Source organism: Botryllus schlosseri, chromosome 7 (genome assembly GCF_051294905.1).
Source record: "Botryllus schlosseri isolate E-star chromosome 7, Bs_hap1, whole genome shotgun sequence".
Taxonomy (NCBI): domain Eukaryota; kingdom Metazoa; phylum Chordata; class Ascidiacea; order Stolidobranchia; family Styelidae; genus Botryllus; species Botryllus schlosseri.
The window spans coordinates 28,822,963-28,848,101 of record NC_137242.1 but is presented as its reverse complement, the minus strand read 5'-3'; the positions used below and the strand labels follow the sequence as shown (position 1 = coordinate 28,848,101).

Genomic DNA, 25,139 nt, shown 5'->3' with positions numbered 1-25,139 from the left:
CGAATCCAAAATTGAATACCAAGAGTATGCCAAAGCACTTTCCAGGATCAAAGCTAAAGCAAAACGGACGTATTATTATCAGCTGTTTCACAGAAATAAAACCGATCCTAAGCAAACCTGGAAAACTATCAATAGCATAATAAATCGTCCTTCGGCTAAAGGTACACTGCCATCGACCATTACAAATGAGCAGGGAGTACCGACTTCTCATTCTCACGACATAGCCTCCTTATTCAATAAACATTTCTGTTCTATCGGTAATAACCTAGCATCCAAAGTGCCGCCAAGCAATGATTCCCCTACAGCAGCTGTTCGCAGTGTTCCCAACTCGATACTTCTCTCTCCGACCACAGAAGAGGAAATGATTATCTTAGCGTACTCAGTACTCACTCAAGAATGACAAAGCAGAAGGATGTGATCGAATTCCTATTAAACTACTAAAATTGATTTTTCCTTAGGTCTCTAGACACCTGGGCCATTTTTTCAACAGTTCTATTTCATTAGGGATATTTCCAGATGCATTGAAGGTTGCCAAGGTTGTCACTATTTTCAAGTCAGGTGATAAAAACAATGTTAACAACTACCGCCCCATATCTCTCCTACCATCCTTGTCAACAATTTTTGAAAAGCTACTACATCGACGACTTACCAGCTTCCTCGATGCTCACTCTGTCATACTAGACAACCAGTTTGGCTTCCGACAAAATCTTGACACAAATCAAGCAATTCTTGCCCTTACTTCAAAAATTTATCAGAGACACAACTCTGGTATGATTTCATGTGTTGTTTTTCTTGATATAAAAAAAGTCTTTCGACTCTGTCAATCATTCAATACTTATAAGTAAACTCTCGTGTTATGGTATCATGGTATCAGAGGTGTAGCCTTGGATTTGATTACAAGCTATCTTACCAATCGATGTCAATATGTTTACGGTAAGGATCACCTACCTTCTGAAAAGGGTGACATATTGTGTGGTGTACCACAGGGCTCCGTTTTAGGACCCCTACTATTCAGTCTTTATATCAATGATGTTGCTGCATGTATCTCAGAGACCTCGGTCCTATTTGCTGATGATACTTGTGTACTTATATCTGCTACAGACTTGACCTCTCTACAAACCAAAGCTAATTCCGAGATTTGTAAGATGACTGCTTGGATGAAAGCCAACCGACTAACCATTAATCCAACTAAGACTCAGGTACTGGTCTTCAATTGTAGAGCTACCTCAACTTTTTCACTAAGGGTATCTGATGTCATTATTGCACCCTCAACCCATACAAGATTTCTGGGAATTATCATTGACTCCAATCTTAAATGGAAGACCCACATTTCCAATCTATGTAAAAAGCTATCTGCTGCGGCCGGAATTCTAGCGAGACTGAGACATTCTCACCCTAGACAGACCTTGAGAACCATATATTTCTCATTATTTCACACCCATCTGCTTTATGGATTATGTGTATGGGGGAAGGCCAATCAGACGAATTTAAACAGAATCTGTGTCATCCAAAATCGAGCCATAAGAAATGTATGTGCAGTGGTGGCTTTTGGGGTAGGCGAGGTAGGCGGTCGCCTAGGGCCCCCCCTGGTTGATTTACGCGCTTTCGAGGGCCCCCCCGCTTCGGTTTACGCGCTTTTTCCAACTATTTCTCCGGTTTACGCGCTTTATTCAAGTATTACCATTTTATGAATAACCGCGGAATCCTTGTATCCATAAAGAATATGGTATTGTACCGTAAAACAGGTCAATCATCAATTCTCATTTTTTAGTAATCATTTTACGAATAACCCCAAAAATCCATGCACCAATGTAGAATATGGTACCGTAAGCAGTAGTCGATCATTAAATTTCTGCACTAGTTGCAAGAGCTCACTTTGATTTGATGATCTCTATCTATTTTGCCATTAGCTAAAGGGCCCCCCCTCCTACATTTACGCGAATGTTATCATTTTGCAAATAACTGTGAAAATGCATGTACCCATGTAGAATGTAATACCGCACACAGAAGTCAATCATTAAATTACTGCACCCGCTGAAAGCTTGCTTTGATTTTATGAGGGGGGCCCCCCTTCTTCATTGACGTGATTTTTGGTTATCATTTTACGAATAACCGTGAAAAGATATGTACCCATGTAGCATATGGTACCGTAAACAATGGTCGATCATTGAATTTCTGCATCCGCTAAAAGAGCTTACTTTGAATTTATGAGCCCCTCCCCCTACATTTATGCGAATTTTAGTTATTATTTTGCGAATAACCGTGAAAATATATGTACCAATGTAAAATATGGTACCGTAAACAGTCGATCATTAAATTTCTGCATCTGCTAAAAGAGCTTACTTTGATTTTATGAGCCCCCCCCCTTACATTTATGCGAATTTTAGTTGTCATTTTACGAGTAAACGTGAAAATATATGTACCCATGTAGAATATGGTACCGTAAACAGTAGTCAATCATGAAATTTCTGCACCCGCTAAGAGCTTACTTTGATTTTATGAGCCCCCACTCCTACATTTATGCCAATTTTAGTTTATCTTTTGCGAATAACCGTGAAAATACATGTAGGTCTACCCATGTAGAATATTGTACTGTAAACGGTGTTCGATAATTGAATTTCTGTGCTTGTTAAAAGAATATATACTTCCTAGTGGCAGCAGTGTATATTTCAGTGCATCAAAATTTTCCAGTATAAGTTTGTGAGATTCTACCTGCTAGCTCTTGATGCCAGCTTTCATATGATACCGTATGTCAATTTATAATGAACCGTGTCCACACTGAGCCTGAATATCCAAAATATCAAAGGAAATAGTCATTTGAAAGCCAATGAAAGCATGTAGGCTATTATAGCCTATATATTGTTGTCTACTGAACCATTCTCATGACTCAACATATTAGTTGTGAATTGGGCCTTTTCTGAATGGAAATCCATTCTCAGGGTTGTCATGATGGTAAATTTGTTCATTTCTTGTCTGCGGATTGGCAGCGTATTTTCAAAGCTTTACCATGCTAAACGTGCACCTGATATTTTATGTCTCAAAAATCTGTCGATACTTGAAAGGTTTGAATGGCTATCATTGAGAAAGGTGTACGAAAGGCTACATATATTCAATTTGTTGTGAGGTTGATAATTTAATGTGATGTCACGGAAAAAGACCAAAATGTGACCAAACAATTTAGCAATGGAATCAATTTCAGCAGGCAGAGGAAAGAATTAAATGATCACAGGGCAAGTTTTTGCAACTTTTTTTACAGCTTCTGGCAGCTTTCTACATACTCGGAAGTTATGTAGTATGGTGTTTTAAGCTGTTTGGAGGAATCTTATATTGCAACTTTTCTTCATTTTTTCAAGCAACTTTCTGCAGCTTTTCGATTTTTCATGCAACTCACTTTTTACTGGAAATGTTTGGTACTTTATGTAAATAGATCACTTGATTATCATCACTGTCGTTTAAATTTGAGGTCATTTCTTATTTGACATACATTCAGGCTAGACCGCCGTAAATTATATTACGGCTGGGTCAATTTTTTCAGGCTATTGATTTTGTTGGAGGCGCCAACACTGAGTTTTGCGACAGTGCCTTGGATACGCATCGATTCGAGTATCTCATACCTTAATAATTTCAAGAAACTTATCCATAAATGTAACTTTTTAGTGTACCTTTAGTGAAAAATAAATGCAACTTTTTACTTCAACTTTTATGAAAAATATGTGCAACTTTCCAAGGATTTGACTGCAACCAAAATTTGCCCTAAGATCAGGTGTTGCATAAGACAATTTTGGCCATTACACTCTTGAAATGGGCTACCAGTTCAATATAAATATGACTCGGTACACAGCATATTTAGTAAGGCGCACTCGTCAGTTGACAACCGTACATTTCATTAGCTACGATGAGTTTGGTATCACTCAGTTATATGTTATGTTGTAATTGGTAGCATCAGTATCTCCTAATTACTGCAGTCAAGTATCTGCTGCAATGCCGCGAGTACATGCTAAATGTAAGTCAGGATTTTAGCAAAGGAAGTGGTTCAGATTTGGAAAGAAAGTGACAATGCAAATTTTGAACTGCTACACATACACAAATATTTAACCATCTATTTCAGCTCAGGAATGTTCTGCACAAATTGAGGATGATGCTGTTTTTCCACCAACTATATTGCCTTATAGACTTGAATGATGTAACAGTGCTTTCAAATACGTATATTGTATTTGATTGTAGTGGTCTTTTGTCTATGCTAGTTGTGGCGTTTTAGGTTTAATCCAACGAGGCAAGTTCTTACAGACAAAAATATTTTTTCTATAACCTACAATTTTTTCATTAGTGCGTGTTGTTTCGTATGTGTAACTGTTTGTTTACAAATTGCGCTGCTACTATAGTACCGTATGTCCATATACTTCAAAGTTTGTTGTTGTTGTCATTGTTACAATGCGAATATCATGGTTTGTGATTTTGATTGTTGCGTCATACTTAGCCGTTTTGGTTTTGCTTTTAAATCTTTTTAAATCCCTTAGGTGTGCAGTTAACTCTTGAAAAGAGGCACCCAAAAATTATCCGAGTTCAATAAATATTATATTGCAATGGATGTTGTATTGAAAGCTATATTCTTACAGATCGTGGAACTAGCTCTTCACAGGTGATACCAGTACTGATGTGTTCCTGTGGTATTACTGGTGTTGTACCACATTGCCACACATTTTGCTTTTATGCCTTATCATGCAACAAAATCTTCTTTGTAGCTAAAAGATAGGCCCAATCCAGCACCTGGCTGAAACCTTGACGTGGTGTGCTGACTTATTACTAATATCAGCCTATAGCTTTCTGGATTTATGTGGTAGGCCTATATTTGGCGTGCAGTTGCCTTGTTATACTATGATGTCATGCTACATCCCATAATTCTTCTAAATAGGTGGGTCTCGACACGCGCTATAGTTCACTTGAGTCACTTGTTTTCTAATATGCCAAGTCGTTTATTGTACTGTGGCATGACATTGTAATTATTTTATATGCTGAAAGTTTTATCATGATGTACAGACAAAGCACTACCGGAACAGTGTATACGTTTAGTAGAACAATAAAAGTATCGTTCAGCGTTAGTGAGGGGGGTCTGGGGGGCGCAGCCCCCCAGAAGTTGCGATAATATAGATAAGGAGGGCCCCCCCGGAAGTTTCGCCTAGGGCCCCCCCAATCGTAAGGCCACCACTGTGTATGTGGCATAGATTCTAGGTCATCTGCTACTCCTGGTTATTTAGCTCTCAGGGTACTTAAGCTACCCGATTTGTATAATTATGAAATAGCCAACCTGATGCATAAATTTACAAACGGTAATATCTCCCCTTACTTTAATAGTTTGTTTGAGCAATCTTCCACTGTGCAGTGTGCATGGGTATTCTACTAGATCATCGGAATCTGGTAATCTTTATGTTCACCGCATGAACTCCAGACTGACCCAACAGTCCATTGAATATATGGGCCCAAATATTTGGAATGACGTGCTCGACAGTATCAAAGAGCTACCTCAGCATGAATTTAAAACCCAATACCAGTATTACCTTTGTTCAAATTATAATCAGAAATGAGAGTATCTACTATCTAGTACCCGTTGATTTAAAAATTATACATCTATTTATTGACTTCATATTGCTTTACCTAGGATGTTGCCATGGCCACCGTCTTTGTTATATATTTGTGATTATTATTTTCTTCTGTTGCAGACTGTCCACTGTTATATTTATTGGGATGAGTGCACTTGATTATTTCACTGCCATGGAGGTGACGAGTAACAAGGCCTTTATAGGCCATATCGTCACCTCCAGTCAACTTTTTATGTTTGACGAAGCAATAAAATGTCTGTCTGTCTTAATCATTTGGCTTGGTGAGGGTATGAGCATCAGAAACTACCCATTGGTTTTGCCTTCATTAAAAGCAAGGCTCTGGAGCAGCCGTAAATTTGCATTGCTCCAGCTCCGGAACTTTTTTCTATCATACATTAGCTTCGGCTCCAGCTCCGGAGCCACATTATTACCACTGCTCCGGCTCCGGCCCTGAAAACTATCGAAAGTGTCTGTCCATATCAGGGGTAGGTAACCCGCTGCTTGCGGGCCATATGTGACCTACGAGAAGGTTTTGGGTGGCCCGCGAGCTAATTTCCCATTATATAATCGAAATTGCAAGGCTGTGAACTTGCAAGGCCAACCAAAAATATGATTAGTCTGGCCGCGACACTTGGGATGTTGATGACTAAAGCCTGGAATAGACGATCCTTAGTGGGATTGGTGAGATAGTGGGATTGCGTCATCGCAAGGGTAGTAAACAACATGCGCTCAGCCGTGACTTTCACGTGATCATCACCTGCACACTGCACAGTTGGGACTGTTGGTAATATTCACAAATGTTTATCGAGCCTGAGATTATTGTCGCTTTGGTGTTTGAGCTTGAGGGTTCATTGGTTTCGAAGTATGCCCCGCTTCAAAAATGTGGTTAAAATATGAAGCCTTAGGAAGAAAAATGTTAAACTTTTAGGTGTTCTGGCTGCTTTTATGTCTTCCCCCGTTGGATTCTGAATGTTGATATGTACTATGCTGAACATGCAAAGACTTCACATACTTTATATATCTTCAAGTCCATATCACAGAACAATATCACGCCAAATTGTGTTCCTGGCTACCTTGTTATAGTAGTCTGGATTGGTGTGATTGTACACCTCTATACACAGCGGCAATCAGATTCTCGTCTTCTATATTATTCATTTTGTTTTACAACTGGAAATAGCATAAAATCGCATGGTTAATCACTTCAACTTCAGAAAGTGCGATGTACGATCACTACAGAGACAGATCTGCTAGCTGAACGGATGGAAAATACGCGTGGAAGCGAACGCGTGCGGGTTCTCACACTTTTGCTCTTTCTGCTCCTCATTTTTTCCTCGTCCCTCTTCTCTCTCGCACGCATCCGTTTGAGAAGAGAAATAAGGAGAGAAAGATACGGACGCGTTTACGGATCGTCTATTCCAGGCTTAATGGCCGCGACACTTCGGATGTTGATGACTAAAATATCAGTTCCGCCGCATTGGCAGATCCAGGGTCCAGTCACATTTTTAGGAAATCGTCGTACATTACAATAAACTAAAAATGTAGTAAAAGTTTTCTTCACGCTTCGCGTGTTTAATTGTCCCACGATTTCACTCTTTGTAGCCTACCCCCACCTGAAAATGAAAAATCGCCTGATTTAGCCGATTGAGACTAACTATAGATTATTCGCAATTACGGGAAAAAGTATTTTCGCGTTTGCGCTCACAGAAAGATCGTCGACGAAGAAATGCAGGCACAAAATGATTGTCGTATATTAGCGGAATTCTTCGATATCGATATGTCCAGATGCCGAATAGTTCTGTCCTTGCAAACTGAGCCCAATGGGCGGTATACCGTCGACCCGCAATATACCTAAGTAATAATAATATCAACTTTGAAAATTTTACGCGCCTGACACGGCTAGTGGGCAGCGCAGTCGTTCGTCAATTTCATGAGGCCCTTAAGCAGAAAAGGTTGGCCATGCCTGGTCTATATATATGACTTATTTACTCGTAGGTTAGTTATATATAGTAATCTAGATTATGTCAGCCGTCAGTAACATCGGATGCAGCAACGAAGACATGGTGCCGCCGTTCCAGCTTGTGACGACATAATGAATACTTGTCAATTGTCGATAACATCATAGTTGCACTATAGAAATTAAACATGGAACGGCAACGACCGATTTTGCAGCTTCGTTCCGCTTCGCCGGGGCTGGAGTGGAGAATTGTTTTGCGTAAGCGACTGTAGGATTTCTGGCAATCCAAAAGCTATCTTCCCGAACGCAGAAATTATTGAATCTGGTCTTGATCGAAAGCTACTGTTGCACTGATTGCAAAAAATATAAAGTAAAATAATTATCAGACACTGATCCACCTAGAATCCGTCCTCCTAGTCTGAAATATCGGCATTGTTCGAACAATCGGAGAGTTGCAACGGGTCATTGTTATGGTCATTGTGTTGCGGTTACCCGATTGTTGTAAACAATGCCGATATTTCAGACTTGGAGGACAGATTCTAGGTGGATCAGTGCCTGATCATTATTTTAATGTATATTTTCGGAATCGGTGCAACAGTAGCTTTCGATCAAGACCAGATTCAATAATTTCTGCGCTCGGGAAGATAGCTTTTGGATTGCCAGAAATCCTACAGTCGCTTACGCAAAACAATTCTCCACTCCAGCCCCGGCGAAGCGGAACGAAGCTGCAAAATCGGTCGTTGCCGTTCCATGTTTAATTTCTATAGTTGCACTAAAAAGCACTTTACTCCGTGCCATTGATGTGCACACATTAAAATTCTGATGCGACGTTTTAACACTGGCCTGTACTCGTTAACATTAAGCCATACAGCTCAATTCAATCTTTAAATTGGCGATAATTATTCAACTGTAACTGTAGTGAGAGCAATATGAGCAGATATAACGACGTGATCAATAGAAATTCGATTTGTACCAACTGGCCAATGGTTTGACGTTCGGTATTGGTGCACTCGTTACCAGTCCATCCGGTGTCGATCAAGTTTATCGGAATATAATATTTTCCCGTTGAAACGAATCGAATAATCGAATTAAACAATGTACCATGCAGATTACGTCACGCCCATAATGAATTAAACTATGCAGTATGCACATTTACAAGTTTACGAAACAGATACAAGTTTACGAAACAGATGATTAGCCTACAAATCGGCAATCGCGTATCAAATCCGTAATTTGTCCCCAACAAAAAATACCATGGGGTTTTGAGCTACTCTTCTAGCATCCCCTATTTACGCTCGGCAATCCTTACTGGAGTGAATGACGATGATGTGCAGTAATGAACTCCAATTAGCATGCATAATTGCATACTCAATAACACTGTCCAATTTCGCGGCCCGATTGAAGAACTATCATGATAAAACGAGTATTTGCTCATCCGATTCATAGCAACGACGAGATGAAATTTCTCGGCTCGTGCCCGTCATATCGATATATGCAACGAAAATAAATAGTGATCATTATTTTCGAACCGTATACAATTGACCAACAAGGTTGTTCTGATGATGCAATTGCGGGTATGCCGAATACCCACAATATTCGCAGGCATATTTCGCATACCGAGGTTCGGCATTCATGTATGAAAATTGAACATACGACTGATCTGCTATTAAATCCCCAGGAACATGGTTAGTCGAAAAAGGTAGCGCCAAAGAGGAAAAGATATCGATTTGACGAAGGCATACTGTTGAATTATGTGAACTCAGCAGATATGGTTTCGTATATAATAGTAACTTTTGAAACGAGTCGGAGCCGGAGCTACCCCTCAAATAACTGGCTCCAGCTGAATGTAAAGCTCCGGCTCCAGCTCCGGTAAAAATGCACGGCTCCGGCTGCAAAGCCCTGATTAAAAGCGATCAATCTAAACAGTGACAAGCAGAACTAGCGAGTATTCTTTCAACGTTGGCCACGCAGGCAAGCTGCTAGCCAAACCCCTGTAGCGACACAAATGGACACTTGTATCGTAATTTTGTGCGACCATCTGTGACGTCACAATAACTCCGTGAGCATGGTGACATATAGATTACTAGTAGACGTAGGTACTAGAGATGTACGGATCATGGTTTTTTAGGATCCTGATCCAATCCTGTTTCATGATATCATAATCCTGATCCTGTTGCAATCGCATATTTCAGTATACGAGTCCAAAAATAATCCTGTTTTCAAAAATTGCTTCACGATCCATGTTACTATGAGTAGCGGTAAATATTATATTACCATATGTGATTTCTGAAAAAGAAAACATCACCAGAAGCTGAAAGCTGGATGAACTTACAAAATAATGTTAGTTTACATACTGCAAATAGACAATCTATAACTTAAATTGTATTCAAGAGCTGCAAGATGGCCTGATTGGAATCGCTGGCCTTTTTGCCTGATATATCAGGCGAGCAGCGATGATTTTCCAAGTTAAAGTAATTTAATAAAAAATAATTAAAAAATAAAATATAGTGTGAGCACAGGACACCGATTCCATACAGGCAACATGGTAATCGTTAAGATGCAGACTGAAAACAAAGAAATGATGGCACAATCAGCCTGACCTCACTTGAAAACATCCTCACCAGCACTTTACAACACAAATAAAGCATCTAAACCGTCAGCTGAGAGGAAGGATCGTTTTTTGTCAATAGTATTCCCACACAAACTGAACACCCTTTCACTGGATGCACACTTGATGCAGGTTCTAATACTGATTCAGATTATTCCAACAGCAAGTCTATACTGAGATTTGTATACATGGCAATTATACTGATATTTGTCCAATACTTCAGTAAGCCGATGCCATCTCCAAACTATGAGTCACACAAAAGACTCTTAATATAGGATTCGAGCTAAATCTCCTAATCAGTTTAACTTTGACATGATATTGGCAGCACAAAACATATACTCAGCATATTTCTCATCTTGCTTGTGTACCAAGTGTCGGAACTGTATCCAAACATCACTTTTCGTCTTTGTGACGGTATTTTCGTCAGCGGTTATAACGTCATTCCGAGCAATCAATTCTGAAATCTCTGACAATATGAATTAGGCAAGAACCCCAAATGATATCAAGATCCGACGAATGAGCAACTCAAGACGATTCTGCCGTTGAACTTTCCTAAGCGGAAAATACATATTATCCGACTTTTACATGTAAAAAATATGGTTTATTAATTCCGAGAAGATAAGTTTTACGTTGCCTGAATCTAAACATGTTGGACATGATTCTGATCAGGTTTTCGTCAAAATAAGAATCCTGTCCTGATCCGGATCCGGCAAAACAGTAAAATTTGGAATCCGGATCCAATCCTGTTGCCAAAAAATCACCCGGATTCCTGACCTGGTAAAATCCAAAATCCTGATCCTGTACATCTCTAGTAGGTACCGGAGGTGGTGAGTAACGAAGTACTTCTACTTTTTGAAGTAATTCAAGTAGATTTTGCCTACTCGCACTACCAATTTAAGGATATAATTTTATACTACTTCCACTTCTACTTGACAGTTTTCAGTTTTTTAGGCAAAAATAGGCGTGGAATAGCCTACTTAATTTGCCTACTTACTTGCGAACCGCCTCTCCTACTTCTATTTGAGTAGAAATTCCGGCGTTACTTCTACTTCTATTCAAGTAGCGACGGTGAGTACTTTGACCACCTCTGGTACGTACACGCACGAGGACGCCCTTCAAATGACTACATGCGATCGATCTTATAGGCACACCGCGGTAAAACACTGGTGTGACGTCCTGATACCGGCAATGCATTCATTACTATCTGGACAAAATGATACGAATATTCAAGTCTGACTGAAGCAAGAACAATATTAGCGTATGACCTTATCGACAGAAGATTCCCGTTCAAACGAATCGAATAAAATCAAAATTTTTGCTGCTGAGAAGCTGATGTAGTTCAACGCCCTACAGTGCGCAGTTGAAGCATTTCCTGGTCAACGTTTGCAAGGGGATGAATTTTTTCAACAATATTGGTGCTTGTACTTGCAAATTCTGCATATTATCCTGTCTCACAATACTTGATCAGACTTGCATGATGTAAGTGATGACTTCGAAAATTCACGGCATGTAATTGTACTGTAAATCTTATGCAATGTTCATGCCACGCGGAGAATATTATTCGTAAGTTTCTCGCAGACTAACTTCGAGCTAACCCAGTGGTTCCCAACCGGGGGGAATTTTGATATTCTTAGGGGGGAATCTGGCTTAATTTTTTTAGGGGTAATCTGGCTTTGGCATTGTATCGGAAGATACACTGCGTTCACAAGGTTTTTAGATTTCTATGGTATACAACTGTTACGTAGAACTTGGTTCTTAAACAATTGTATGTTTCTTTGGCGTATTTCAAGCAGTGATGAGCATCGGGGCGGAGTCGGAGTGTTTCCGGAGCGGAGTTTTGTCAATTTTGTGATACTCGGAGTGGGCTCGGAGTTTACTAAAGATAGTTTTCCGGAGTGTTGTAAGTTTTGCCCCCGATCTCTTTCGATAGCTCTGACCACAAGACACTATTGATTACAAGCTCTGACCAGAAGACACTATTGATTACAAACCAAAACACAGACAATTGACACCTTGTAAAGTTGTAATATGACGGGTAGCATGCAAAAATGATTGCCAAGTGCATAAAAATCAGCCATCTGCACTGCAATTTGGGACTGGAGAGTAACCTAGTGATCTAGCAAGGCATTTTCGTTGAGCAGTGTCTGTAGTTCACAAAATTAAAGGCGCCCAATATCATTCGCAGTGCATCATTTGCTCCCTGCCTTGAGATGCAGTCTTTGAATCCACAGCTGAATGTCACCATTTTATGAGATAAAATCTCCAGAATCTTCCACATTGCTGTCATTGCAGTCTTCTATAGTCACATTCCTCCTTACGTATTTGTTTCGTGACTAATTTACATGCTACCCTAGTAATTGTGCGAAACATTTACAATCAGCAACATACAGCGGGGCTTCCCAATGGTACAACCTTTAGCTACCCTGATTTTTCCAGCAAGTTCATGATCATATCGGAATATACCCCATTATCCTGATGACATTTAACGTAGCAATAGGTCCATTTTATGAAAATGTATTCCCAACGTTGGTATCAGTTGGAACAAGATAATATCCGATACCACTTTTGTGATAACTTTTCGCAACTTTCATCGTACTTGCACTTTGCAGTGAGAGATATCGATAATAAGTATTACATCAATATTACTTTTATATCTGTGAGAAATATGCATACAACAAGCAAGTTTCTGGATTGAAACAATAATAACTCATGCAACGTGTTATAATGATTTAATGACGTTGCGACGAATTTTGGCTAGTAAGATCCGCTCACAGAGGCATACCAGCATCTAAGCCCGCTTCAAAGATTTCAACAATACATAAATCACTAAGGTAAGCTGATCTTACCCTGTAAAAACAAAATATTCCGAATTTCTGAACATCCACACCAAATAACTACAACCGTCTGCTTTGCTCTGCTCGCAGCTCGCATCAACTACGCTTCCTTCAATATTGATTAACGTAATCAGTCATCCAGAACTCTTCTGAATTTTCGTCATGTAATGTTTGGTTTGATCATAGTCTTTATAAGCCTATAAAGACCATAGTCTTATAAGGCTTATGTATCAGACTTATATAGTCTTATAAAGGCTATGGTTTGATTGAGAAATGACTTTGATGTGATAAGAAAAATCATAACCGCAAACAAGTTTCTGCTGCTGGTCTGTCTCAAACTCCAAATATCATGCAGCAGCTTTAAAATTGGAAGTCAATAGTCATTTATTCAACTCCAAGGAGTGTCGATCGGTGCGTCAGTGATGCATCATGTATGTTTAGTGCGCTCCATCAACTGTTAGATGGCGATGCAGAACTTAATTTACTGAAACCTGTGATGTGATCGTCGATGTTAGTGGTAGTTAGTTCGGGCTGACTGGTTTTCCTCCGTCGACGTCAAGTGGGTTCCCCACAAAGTGGCAGAAAAAGAGTGACGTGTGGAAGGATTTCACTCTGATGCATGATAATAATGGCCAGTATACTGGGTTTGCGAGATGTCAAAATTGCAATGTTCAGCTAAAGCATCACAAGTTGACAAGTGGTACGTCGCATCTTCGAAAACATATCGAAGAGTGTAAGAAGAATGGATCGCAGTTGAAGATAAGTTCCTTTCTTTCTTCCAACAAAAAAGTAAGCGAGAAATCAAAGGAGGTTTGCTGTGGTGTTGTATCCTTTGTCTCCTTTGTATCCCATGATATGAGACCACTGAGCTCTGTTCAGGGGAAGGGCCTGAAGCAGATGGCTGATGCCTTGATCGAAATTGGGGCAATGCATATCAAAGTGAGTGCAGAAGACGTTTTGCGATCCAGATCTACGGTGAAACGTAAGTTGGATGAGGAGGCTTCATCTTTGAAGCGGAAGCTGTCAGAGGAACTAAGAGTTGCTATCATTGGGATTCTTCGACAATGTTTTTGAATAACTACCTCTACCGATATGGATGTTTCGGAGACTAGGCAAGATTCTTCGGGTTATCTCGGAGTCTGGGATTGAGCTCCTCGGAGTCGGAGGGACTTTGCCTCAGAGACCAAAGTTGTCGGAGGGACTCGGAGTCTCGAAAAGCAGACTCTGCTCATCACTGATTTCAAGCTAGGTGTATGTTCAAATGCCGTCCGTATATATTACACCCCCTGATAAAGTGAGACTCACGAGACGATTTCGTTGGGTTCGCGACAGCCACTCGACCAAATTGCTACTAACCAGGAAAACGTCAAGCTGACTTCAGCACAGGGCCGCTAGTGAAATTGTTTAACTTTTCAAGCCAACATATGAGCTAACGTGAAAAACATACCGTACCAATTCATCGATTCAACTCAAGTCCATAGCGAGCGGACTTGGTGATTTATTTTTCGTCAGCCGCTACCCAACCTGTGCAAAACAGGTCAAATTTGACTGTACTTTACCAAAGTTTAGTGCGGTCCGCATTCGCCATACTTCGGACATATCTGAATATGTTTGGCCATTAGTTGCTCAAGATAGCGTAATGGGGAAGCGTCCGGCTTCTTGATCGGTAGGTCGTGGGTTCGATCCCCGGCCGGTCAGACCAAAGACCTGATTATAGTAACACTGGTATCCATGACTTCCCTGCTTGGCGCTCATGCATTACTGGGATAGCACGGAGGGGTGGTGCATGACGTAAAAAGACGTAAAGGCTATATCTGGACTTCCTTGTCCAGCGGCATATGCACACCATACGCTCATGGTATGCATATGCACAGATCGTGTGTATGTGTTGTGTATCATTCATGACTCATGAGTCGGTGTATATGCCGCAAAAAAACATCAAGGACAAAAATAAACTACGTACTTTCCTTTTCATTCAACAAGTGGCTGCGCGTTAAAAAGCACATTTTTTTTTAGTCACAGGCAACTTTTTCATAGGGGGGGGGGGGGGGGGGGGGGGGATTTGAGCTCAAATATCGGCCAAGGGGGGCACGAGACGAAAAAGGTTGGGAACCACTGAGCTAACTTATTGTTTTTTATGACTTTGACAAACCATGTTATTTCGCCATTCTCAGAAAAGCTTGCTCTATTGAAATGATATCAGTATCGCTCACGCGTACGGGACTATATACTAAAAGAAAAATCTCTTTCGTGAGGCGCCCGTCATTGCAAATTATCATTTCTTCGCAGAGCGCAATATTTACCTTTACGGACCGCACGTGTACCTCGGTTTCGGACTTCGGCGATAACACTATTTGCCCCTGGCGATGTTCCCTCTAATTTTTCACGAGTCTGCGCGCTTGCCCGGTCATTTGTAGAACAGTGCGCTTCGAGTAAAAACATCATCACTTCAGATTTTTTGTGCGCAGCTTAGATTTTCTGTGCACAGAGACCGTTTCAGCACTGCGCATTTGCGCACGTGCGCAGCTTCGAGGAACATTGCTCGTGACAATATCGGGTGGTGTGGTGGGGAAAGGGCTGCAAGCCACTTTTTATCAAGATGACGTCACAATGGCGTTTTCCAAGGTAAACAAGTAACTTGATGGTACGGTAACATGAACTTCCCGACAACAGTGTTTAACGTATGTGCCGCGAGAGGTCTGCCGGTGAGCTGTGACTTGAAGTGTGGTAACTGCGTAAATGGCGTACGGAACAACACGGTTCATGCTCGCACTTGACCTGACTACTTATCTGCAGAATCATCATCATCATTGGTTTGTAAGCAATTTTATCGGTTAAATACACCACAAAAATGCGATACAAAATACACCACAAAAATGCGATACAACGAAAAGACAGGAAGATGTCGAAGCGACTGAGAGTAGTAGTCTATGGAATCAGACACCCACCTTGGCATAGGCGATATAAAGAGAGGCATGCACATTGAATGAAAGTAAAGAAGATAGTATAGAAAAAGAAAACGACAAGAAATAGGGCGGCATGTCATGAGAAGCGAGATCGATAGGTCAGTCGTGGCCGGTAATCTTGAGGATGGACTGTATTTATTTAGTAGTAATTGCTTGTATTTCGACTTGAATGTGGACATGCCCGTCGACTGTCGGATGGCCGGCGGGATACTGTTACACACATCAGGTTCGGCATAGCCTATTTGATAGAGCGATGATCTTTTCGATCGATGATATGATATTTGGACGACGTGGACGCGCGTGTGTTGTACTCGTGCGCTTTTGATTCCGAGGTAAAGAAGTCATTGAAGTGTTCTGGGCAGTGGCCGCAGTGGAATTGATACATAAATTTTGCAATTTCTAGTTTCCGCATGTCTTTTATGCTTAGGATATGAGAACTTATAATTCACTCTTTAACTACTCCACAAACCCGAAGATACTCTTCAAAATTCGCTATCACATCACTTTCAAAAGCTACCATGCAGGACCGTAACTGCCGCACCCCAAACTCCCAATTGGGGGGTCCAAAATTAATTCATGGATTAGCATAAATTATGGAGTATTTTTTTAAAATTTTTGTCACTTTCAGAAATGTTTCACGCTGTGTCCGATTTCAATCCGTCAAATATCTTGATTTTAGGGTACTCTTCCCCCAACAAAAAATACGCACGATTTATAGAAATGGGCATATCGGCGTTGGCCATTACCGTGCGCCACGACGCACCAAGATATATAAAGTTTTAGGCCATGTAACATGCGACTCCAAGAACTGTGCCAGAACGATCGGCAACGAGAAAACCTTGGCCGAAAAGGACTACTGCCCTTATGCTGACCGAAAACTTTGTTATGTATGCAAAATACTGTCTTGGCAATCTAAACCTCACAAGACAAATACCATCCCGCAGGGAAAAATTATATGCCAGTGAAGAAATACCAATTTGAAGTCGTGTGTGGCCTTTTAGTGTAGTAGCCTACGTTTCGGCAATTATATATTTTCTGATATAGCAGACTGGAGGTCACGAAATACCATCATGTTACGGAGTCATACCAACGGGCCCCACAGTTTCCAAAGCACCTCACTCAGCTCTACCAGTAAATCTGATTACGTGAGCAGAGAGGACAAGAAATTGATAGAAATATACATGCAATTCTCGATCGATGTTATCATGAATTATCGAAAATTTTCGCGCTTGGCGCTGGCTCACTAGACAGTAAATTAACTTCGTGGCAAAAGCGAACAGGGTGATGGGGGTGTGGTAGGTTTGTAACCATATGGGAGGCCAATACCCAAGTTTTTTTGGGTGCCTGACGAAGTGGTGTTTCGTTCCTGCCAACGGGTATCGCCCGAATATGTTTAATTATTATTGAGGGGTCTTACCTCTTCAAACACACCTCCCTCAGCTGTACCTGTAAATCTGATTACGTGAACAGAGCGATGATAAAAATTTATAGCAATATACACGCAAAACCAGATTCAATCCTGAATTATAGCAAATTTTCGCGCTTCGCGCGGCCAGACGAGGAAATCTGACCTAATAAACGGCCCCCAATGTAGATGATAAGTAGTGGTACCCAGGGTGGTTTATCATCATATGGGGGCCCAAGACCAACGCTTCGGGGAAGGGGCTGACGAAGTGCTGTTACGGCGCTGCTGCCATGCGATGAAAAATGGAAAATTAGCTGTTATGTGATGATAAAACAAGACCCGTTGATGATTTGTGACTGAAAATTGTGATTTGGACTTGGGCGCGACCTTTCTTGTAATCGCTCAAGCTCGGACTGCCTGGTTGATAAAATGAATAATGAGTTGAGTCAAGTCCGGTCAAACGCTACACTCGGAGAAGAACTTGTGACTCGAACCGCCGTTACTGAGTATAACAACGGGCGAAACATACTATCGAAATGCCAAGGGTAATATTAATACATCAAAAGGTCGTAGCATGCGTTGTGTAGCGTTTAGCTGTCTTAACAGGTCGGTATGGCAACCATTGGCATATTGTTACCCCATAGATATATAGTTAGTTCCATAATTGGTCATTTTGAGTCTCTTTATCCGTGATATTATCGTCAATTAAAGGTGAATGGAGTACGCTCAACTGCAACAACAATGGATTCTTCGGTGATTGGACATTTATATTACAATGGCATAAGTACTATACTTAGGTTGTTATTGATCTGTTTCAGTATTCGAACAGTGAAATAATTTGGCTTTGGCAATGACATGACCAATATTCTACTTACAAGGAGCATGCCCGAAACCCGGATCCGGCTACACTGCTCAAATTCCCCGACATCAGATCTATCTTTGCAACATTCTAAAATATTCTATGTATGGCTGTTGCACGTCAAATGTCCGCATCCTGCAAAATTATAACTCGACAGCTGTAACGATGTCATGATGCATTTATCCTCTCGTATTGAGTCGATAAATCATTATTTCGACAAATTAGGCCAAGTATAGCAATAATTTCGTTCAAATAATTAAAGATATGGATTCTTCGTGGCAAGCGCGAATGTTACAATAGTAAATCACATATTCATTATATGCGTAAGGAATGTCAGTTTGCAAGATCCGTCAAATAAGGCCTACTTGGAAATACATATAATACCCATATTTGATGCTGCGGCCTGCGGCGTCATCAAAATCTAGAAAATTGACCCGCGAGTACATTTTAGTTTGAGATCCCTGAGCTAGAGAATTAGATTGGAAATCAAAGAAGTATTTCCATGTTCTACTTAAATAGTATGATGTTACTTTGAAGAAAATACATTGGGTTGTTGTATATCACCAGCTTGCAGTTAATGTTTGCAAAAGACAGGTGACGGTTACACGATAATTGAGATATATTTGAGCTATAAATTAGTGTGGGGGGGGTATGCAGGGGTCCGAGTTGATCCAAAGGCGATCCGCGAAGACAAAACGGTTGAGAGTCACCGTGTTACGTGATACGTTTCGAAATCGCTAATTTGAAATACGAGTCAATCAGTGTTCGTGATTGCTATGAGTCATGATCACCCATAATAAGGGATGAACGGGCACGGCAAAGTAGAAATCTGAAATCTGATATTTCAAGAAGTTTTGGAGCGCAATATCTGTTTACTGGACTCGGGGGCAAACACGCCATTTTCGTTTGTGCCGACCAGGTCACCATGTTTAAGAAGTATAATTTAAATCGGACTTGTGAAAAACACAAAAAAAGACACTCGGCCGGTAAAGGGAGGTCGAAATTCAGAAAAACTCCAAGCTTTGGTCAACAACAAGACTATTTTGCAAAGCTGCATAGTGTAATCTGCGCGGAAGGCAGCGACCAAGACAATAAGTTTTGTAGTATCTCAAATACATTTTATAGTCTAGAAAGAAAAACGTGGATGGGGTTTGAAGCAGGCCTGGGCAAAGTGCGGCCTGCGAAGCTATTTTGTGCGGACCGCGAAAGGTTACTTGGAATTCAAAATATATATCTTGCTTTTTGAATGACTAAAATCATAGACTCTATCAAATGAACAGGAAATTCGTTTACTTTGAAGCCTGTTCATTAATATGACACGATTACGCTGCCTACTTACCTGACATGCGTAGTCCAGATTCAAAATAAGCAATTGGATTCACAAGAAATCACTCTTTGCATATAGTTTAGTTCAAACCTTCCTTGTTGTCATTGTCAAATTACGCATCATACGGTGTGTGTTCAATTTTTTTACGTGATATATTTCCAAATTCGTAAAACAAGTCAATCAGTGCTTCCGATTACTATATGACTCATCATATCACGCATAAAGGATTAACCGGCATGCCACCAAAAATCTGAAAACTGAGCCAATCAGCAGAAACCAATGTCATTTTCGAGCTCAGCGCCCCCGATTTACCCTATAATCGTTCTCACCTATCATGATAAAAATCTTTTACTGTCGAGTGTAATTTATATTTTAGAATTTAGTTCGAGAGTAGCTTTCGATCAGGATCACTTAAACTATATTGGGGGCTTGACTCACAAGCTATAACATCACAATATCTGTTTTCAAAAGCTACCATAAATTATTAGCTGCATCTGGTTTCCCAATCGTTTAGTCATGTCTTTGGATCTCCTCGTAGGAGAGTTATATGGTAGGCTTGTAAGTTGATTTTAGTTCAAGAACAGAACACGTAAACTGGGAACGATGCTCTTGTTCCGTCAGTGAATCAGAATATACGTATACGTTGTGATGTGAACGCACACTATGGGTATCTTACAGGAAACATTGTAAGCAAACATTGTCAACGATGAGATGAAAGAGACTATTCGCGGACACGTGTCGAATGCGAACTTATGACATCTGATATTGATCGACTGAAGGGAAAAACCGAGATACGTGATCAACGTCCTTGTTCCAGATGCGTGGTAAATTCTGCCGATATTCCGCCTACAAGAACTTAAAACAATGAGTGAATTCTATCCTGATCCGTCTTCAGAGGTCATCGTAAACTAGATGCAAGGTAGCATCGTATTGGCCAGCATAACATTGGTATTAATGGACAGCGCCAAGTATCCAACACATTTGAACACTCCGTATTTATATGCACGGGTTACAATGCTACCCCAGATAACACATTCTTAGAACCTATACATACCCCGATGGACCATAATGCATTATCGAGCAACATCTGAGGGTACATCCATTAACACACTACATAATTTTAAATCGAAGGGATACATAGCCCGAGATCTACACAATCTCACCCGGCCTGGCGCACAAATCCCTACTTGTTAAGCGCCAAACTAACCCCATACCATCACACTGAGTACAACGCACTTGTAAGAGTGACAACTTAAAATCAGAGCAGAGGACTTCCGCTAAGATAATGCGCAAAGTCAGACTTTACATGTTGTATCTACTCTTATCTGCCATTGAAAAAGCAGGATGTCTCTTGTATGGTGGGATACACGTCATTTAGTTATTCGTATGATCGCGAAGTGATTATATTTAGTTATTCGTATGATCGCGAAGTGATTATTTGACTTCCTTTTGGTTGTGTCTATTTTGCAAGTAATAAAGATACGCCGTGTTAGATAATCTTTATTTGATTTTCAGTCGGTACTCGGTGTATTTGCGGTGCGTGTCGAACTGAAACTATAAGTCGCCTACATTTCACAACGCCGTTGGAGTCGTAAAATATACTATCGTCTAACGTGAAGTTAATGTTCCTCTTGTTACAATTATGCAGTGTTGTGATGACTCAAGTCAACTTTTTTGTATGACTTGACTTGACTCGAGTCACTTTGCAAAAATGACTTGACTTGACTCGGCACCTCAAAAATACGGATTGACTCGTGACTCGGAGCAAAATTTACGAGTCAATTTCAAGTCATCAAGTAAACGGTATCAATCAAATCACTGTAATTTGTATATGTTCGTATTGTTCGCGATATGCCTGTGTCGCGTGTGAGAGTAACCAGGTATTCACTGAATGTATGTTTGAATGATACTTCATTATTGCATCGCGAATATATTGACCACAAACGAAATGATCACAGGTTACTTTGTCGTAGTTGTAGTAGTAGTAGAATAACAACAAGAATACAATAGCGCGTCTGGAGTTAGTATAGTTCAGGAAGAACCAAGAGATTGTACGTGACAAATTTCAGTTGAAGGTTATAACAGACTTCGATTTTGAAAAGTTCAAAGCAACTTTTTGCCAGTTCATCAGCAGTGATAGACACTTTTAGTGGCAGAACGTTGACGGTAGAGCGGGTGTCTGAGCGTGTCTGAGCGTGCAGTCAGGTCTAACAAAATTGATCGCAGATCAAGTGTGATAACTTCAAATAGTCTTGTCCGCATGAATAGAAGGGAATTTCGTTAGGATACACCCACGAAATCATTTCTAATGACTTCGTTTTTTCCAAGTACATGTCGTTACTCGCAAAGACTGAGTGGATACTGCGTGGGTCGATTTTAGCAAACGACGAACGAAGGTGGTCAAGGTATTGTAGTTTTGGTGTATGGATCACATGACCTGTTGATCAACTGAGGATATGTTCGGTGCTGAACTAACGGAAAATGTCAAATGACACTACAATCTTAAAGCGGAAAGAGTGTGTGTTCACACAAAAAGGGTGTAACAAGAAAACAAACCTCAAAATCATATTGCGGTTATAAATCGTATTCGTGCTTACTTACATACCTTTCTTAGTCCCAACGATCCAGCATCATTTGTATGAAAATGTTGTTTGATTTATACCGTGGTGTATGTCTGAGTTATGGTCTGGTTTCGTGTACCGCGGGTGGATATTCACACCTGTAAATCACGAGGGGTGCATGAGTGTGAATACACACTTCATTCGTTAACAGTGGACAAATAGGTAGAATTTCGAGAATGTATATTGTTAACGTGATATAGGGATGCTTTGCGTAGTTGGTATTAAAATGTCACTCATAAAAGTGATGGAAACATGTCCAAAAACCACTATCTAATTTACAAAATTCAAAGTTTGTAATTGGTTGTTGCCATCTATAAAGTATTGCAAGTGGGTCGAACCTAGTGGTAGTCTGTAGTAAACTATATAAGCAACGTACAATACAGGCTGAAGTTGGAGAAAAGTACTGTCAGATTTTTAGCAATGAATTTTAGCGAATTCGAATAAGCAGGGGGTTGATATTCGCAAGCTAGGGAATGCTCCGTGGTCGTGGTGCTATAGCGTTGTATAGGCGACCGCACGATGAACAGTGAACACTATTTCGTGTTTGTTTTACTCTCATTTCCTTTTAAAACACAGACCAATGCTTAGAAAACCAATGCTAAGAAGATGCTGTCGAAGACTGCAATTGATAAAAAAATGAATAATTGGATCAGACCTGGGCATTGTTGTGCGGCCCGAGATGCTATACTCAGGTGCTCTCGAAAAGTCCCTTGGAATTTCGACTAGAAAATTTATTTATTGTGTGAATGTGTGGACGAAAACTACTGTATAAACTGATCCAGAAATGCGTTTACTTTTGGTATAAGACCGTGATTACGTGTGGGCGAAGCATATGGTCCTACACCACTGATACAGACGTCGATCTATTCCATCAGCTAAACCGGAAAAGTTCTTTGCTACTTGACAATGTTGATCCTGCGCATCAATAGACAGATTCATCAGTAGACAAAAGTCGGAAGCGTGTTTCATTGCGTGTATAGTGAGAATTAGGAAGTATTTGAACGCTTATTGCTTGACAGCGAGACACGATGGCGTTTTAAGCGGGACTGCCTTACCTGATCAAACTCTGTTTCGAATAATCGTGTAATTATCACAGTGCTGCTGCCTCGGGCATAGCATTCTCGTTGCGAAAAACGATTTCGATTACTTGACGACTTATTCTCCAGATTTCAAAATTCGAATTTATCCTTTCTCGGTACTGGTAAGTCTGATCAAAGTGAAAATGGCACTCCCTGGATTCAGTAGTGATATATCAGCGAGATTTATCGAGCCGTGAATTGTTCTAATTGTCAAAATTGTCTGAGCACGTAACCGGTCCTGGAGCCTCATCCGTATCATTATATCTATAATTGCAGAAATGAAGAATAATTTCAGTTTTTTATTTAGGCTTGGGAGGGGGGTCGGAGAGAAACACTGGTCTAAACATTTGTCTCGGCCCGCCAGCGTATTTTCTGTTCGCATTTGGCCCGCCGTGAAAAATAATTGCCCAACCCTAGATTAAATCTTCTATTAGATATGTGTGATGAGATGGTAAATATTACTACGGTTGTGACTGAATGATTTGATGCTCTTTGATGCATCCCAATGCTTGCTTAGCAACAATGTGCCATTTCTGCACTGCATATACTCGATGTCACGACGATTACTACTATACTCATATTTATATTGTCCATAATGTGGTTTGCCAGTTCCACGCGAATAGACGCAAAAACAGAGCAAATTTACACCTAGACTGCGAGCATTTATAACAACCACGTTTTATTGATGAACCTTGTTGAATAGAGGTTTAGGTAAATACAGTGATAATACAGAAAGTTCGTTATACGCGTGTTGTCACATAGATCCGACGTAGATGGTGTTTTCGAAAGTAAATGCATACTAGCTCTCGTCTGCGTGAACGACCTACAATGGGATTCGGGGTGCCATTGAATTGATTTCACCAACCCGTGCGGAACAACCACAATTATATATACTGGTAGCTTATATTGAATCCGGTGGGAATGCTATGTTCCCTGTTCTGGATTCTTGTTGAGATTAAATATAAACTACCAACCTGCTGCTGCCGAAATTTACAAGAACGGTCAGAGATCACTGATTTACAGTGTGCACCGTGCACAAGTGCACAGTTGCCCACCCAGTTCCTAATCGATGTCTTCAATCAATCAATCAATCATTTATTTGTCACACCAGTGAAATTCCGGTACGGACCATGATGACGACAAAGGCCGCAAGGCCTTAGTACACAGTCGCCACCAGTCGCTAGCCTCGGCAACCATGAGCTTCGTCACCGGTTCCGATTGGTATCCGTTGAGGTCACATGACTAGAAATTACATGTCTTGACGTGAACCTTATTTTCAAGTTTTTGTTGTTGTTTGTGGTATTCGTGATGTTTGTCGACTACTATGGTCATTGGTCATTCACACCATACCAATATTCTTCATTTCTATTCCGTAAATATTGACTTGTAGCACCGCCCTCTCCACGGCTTTTTATGAGATACCGTTTACGAGGATGAGATGGCGAGGAGGAGCCTTCAACACTTAGGTAGGAAATCTGGAGTCGACCTCGATCGGACTCGAACCAGCAACCAATTGGTGTTGCAGCTGTGGATTATACCCCTATACCCTATCCCGCCACCTAATTTGAAGTAGAGCATCGTAACGGGCGTAGCGTTGTGGGCAACTGTAAGTTACCTCACTTTCGAAATTTGGAATCGCATAGTCGTCCACTTTAGCGTGGTTAGTAAACTGTGCATGTGCACAATATCACTTTTGGCTGGCCTCTTCTGTGTGTAATGTATACACTCGTTTGCCAAATATGGTATTTACAATATTCAATGTCGGCGTGATGAAACGTCATCGGTACATGCAGATGGTCACGATGGATTCTATGTACAGTGTACACAGTTCGATTACATGTTCGCTATAACCCAGCTACCAACCAGAGAATATCATGGTTACTGCTAAC

At 40.6% G+C, this 25,139-nt stretch overlaps 2 protein-coding genes and 1 long non-coding RNA gene across 3 annotated transcripts in view; 2 read left to right on the top strand and 1 right to left on the bottom strand.

Moving 5' to 3' along the window:
* Window positions 1–25,139, top strand: part of LOC145443197 (uncharacterized) — a 550,061-nt gene that overhangs the window by 2,090 nt on the left and 522,832 nt on the right. The gene's annotated exons all lie outside the window — the stretch shown is intronic.
* The window catches only part of LOC145443209 (uncharacterized), a 451,826-nt gene that overhangs the window by 91,350 nt on the left and 335,337 nt on the right, over window positions 1–25,139 (bottom strand). The gene's annotated exons all lie outside the window — the stretch shown is intronic.
* Window positions 1–25,139, top strand: part of LOC145443194 (uncharacterized) — a 267,709-nt gene that overhangs the window by 135,448 nt on the left and 107,122 nt on the right. The gene's annotated exons all lie outside the window — the stretch shown is intronic.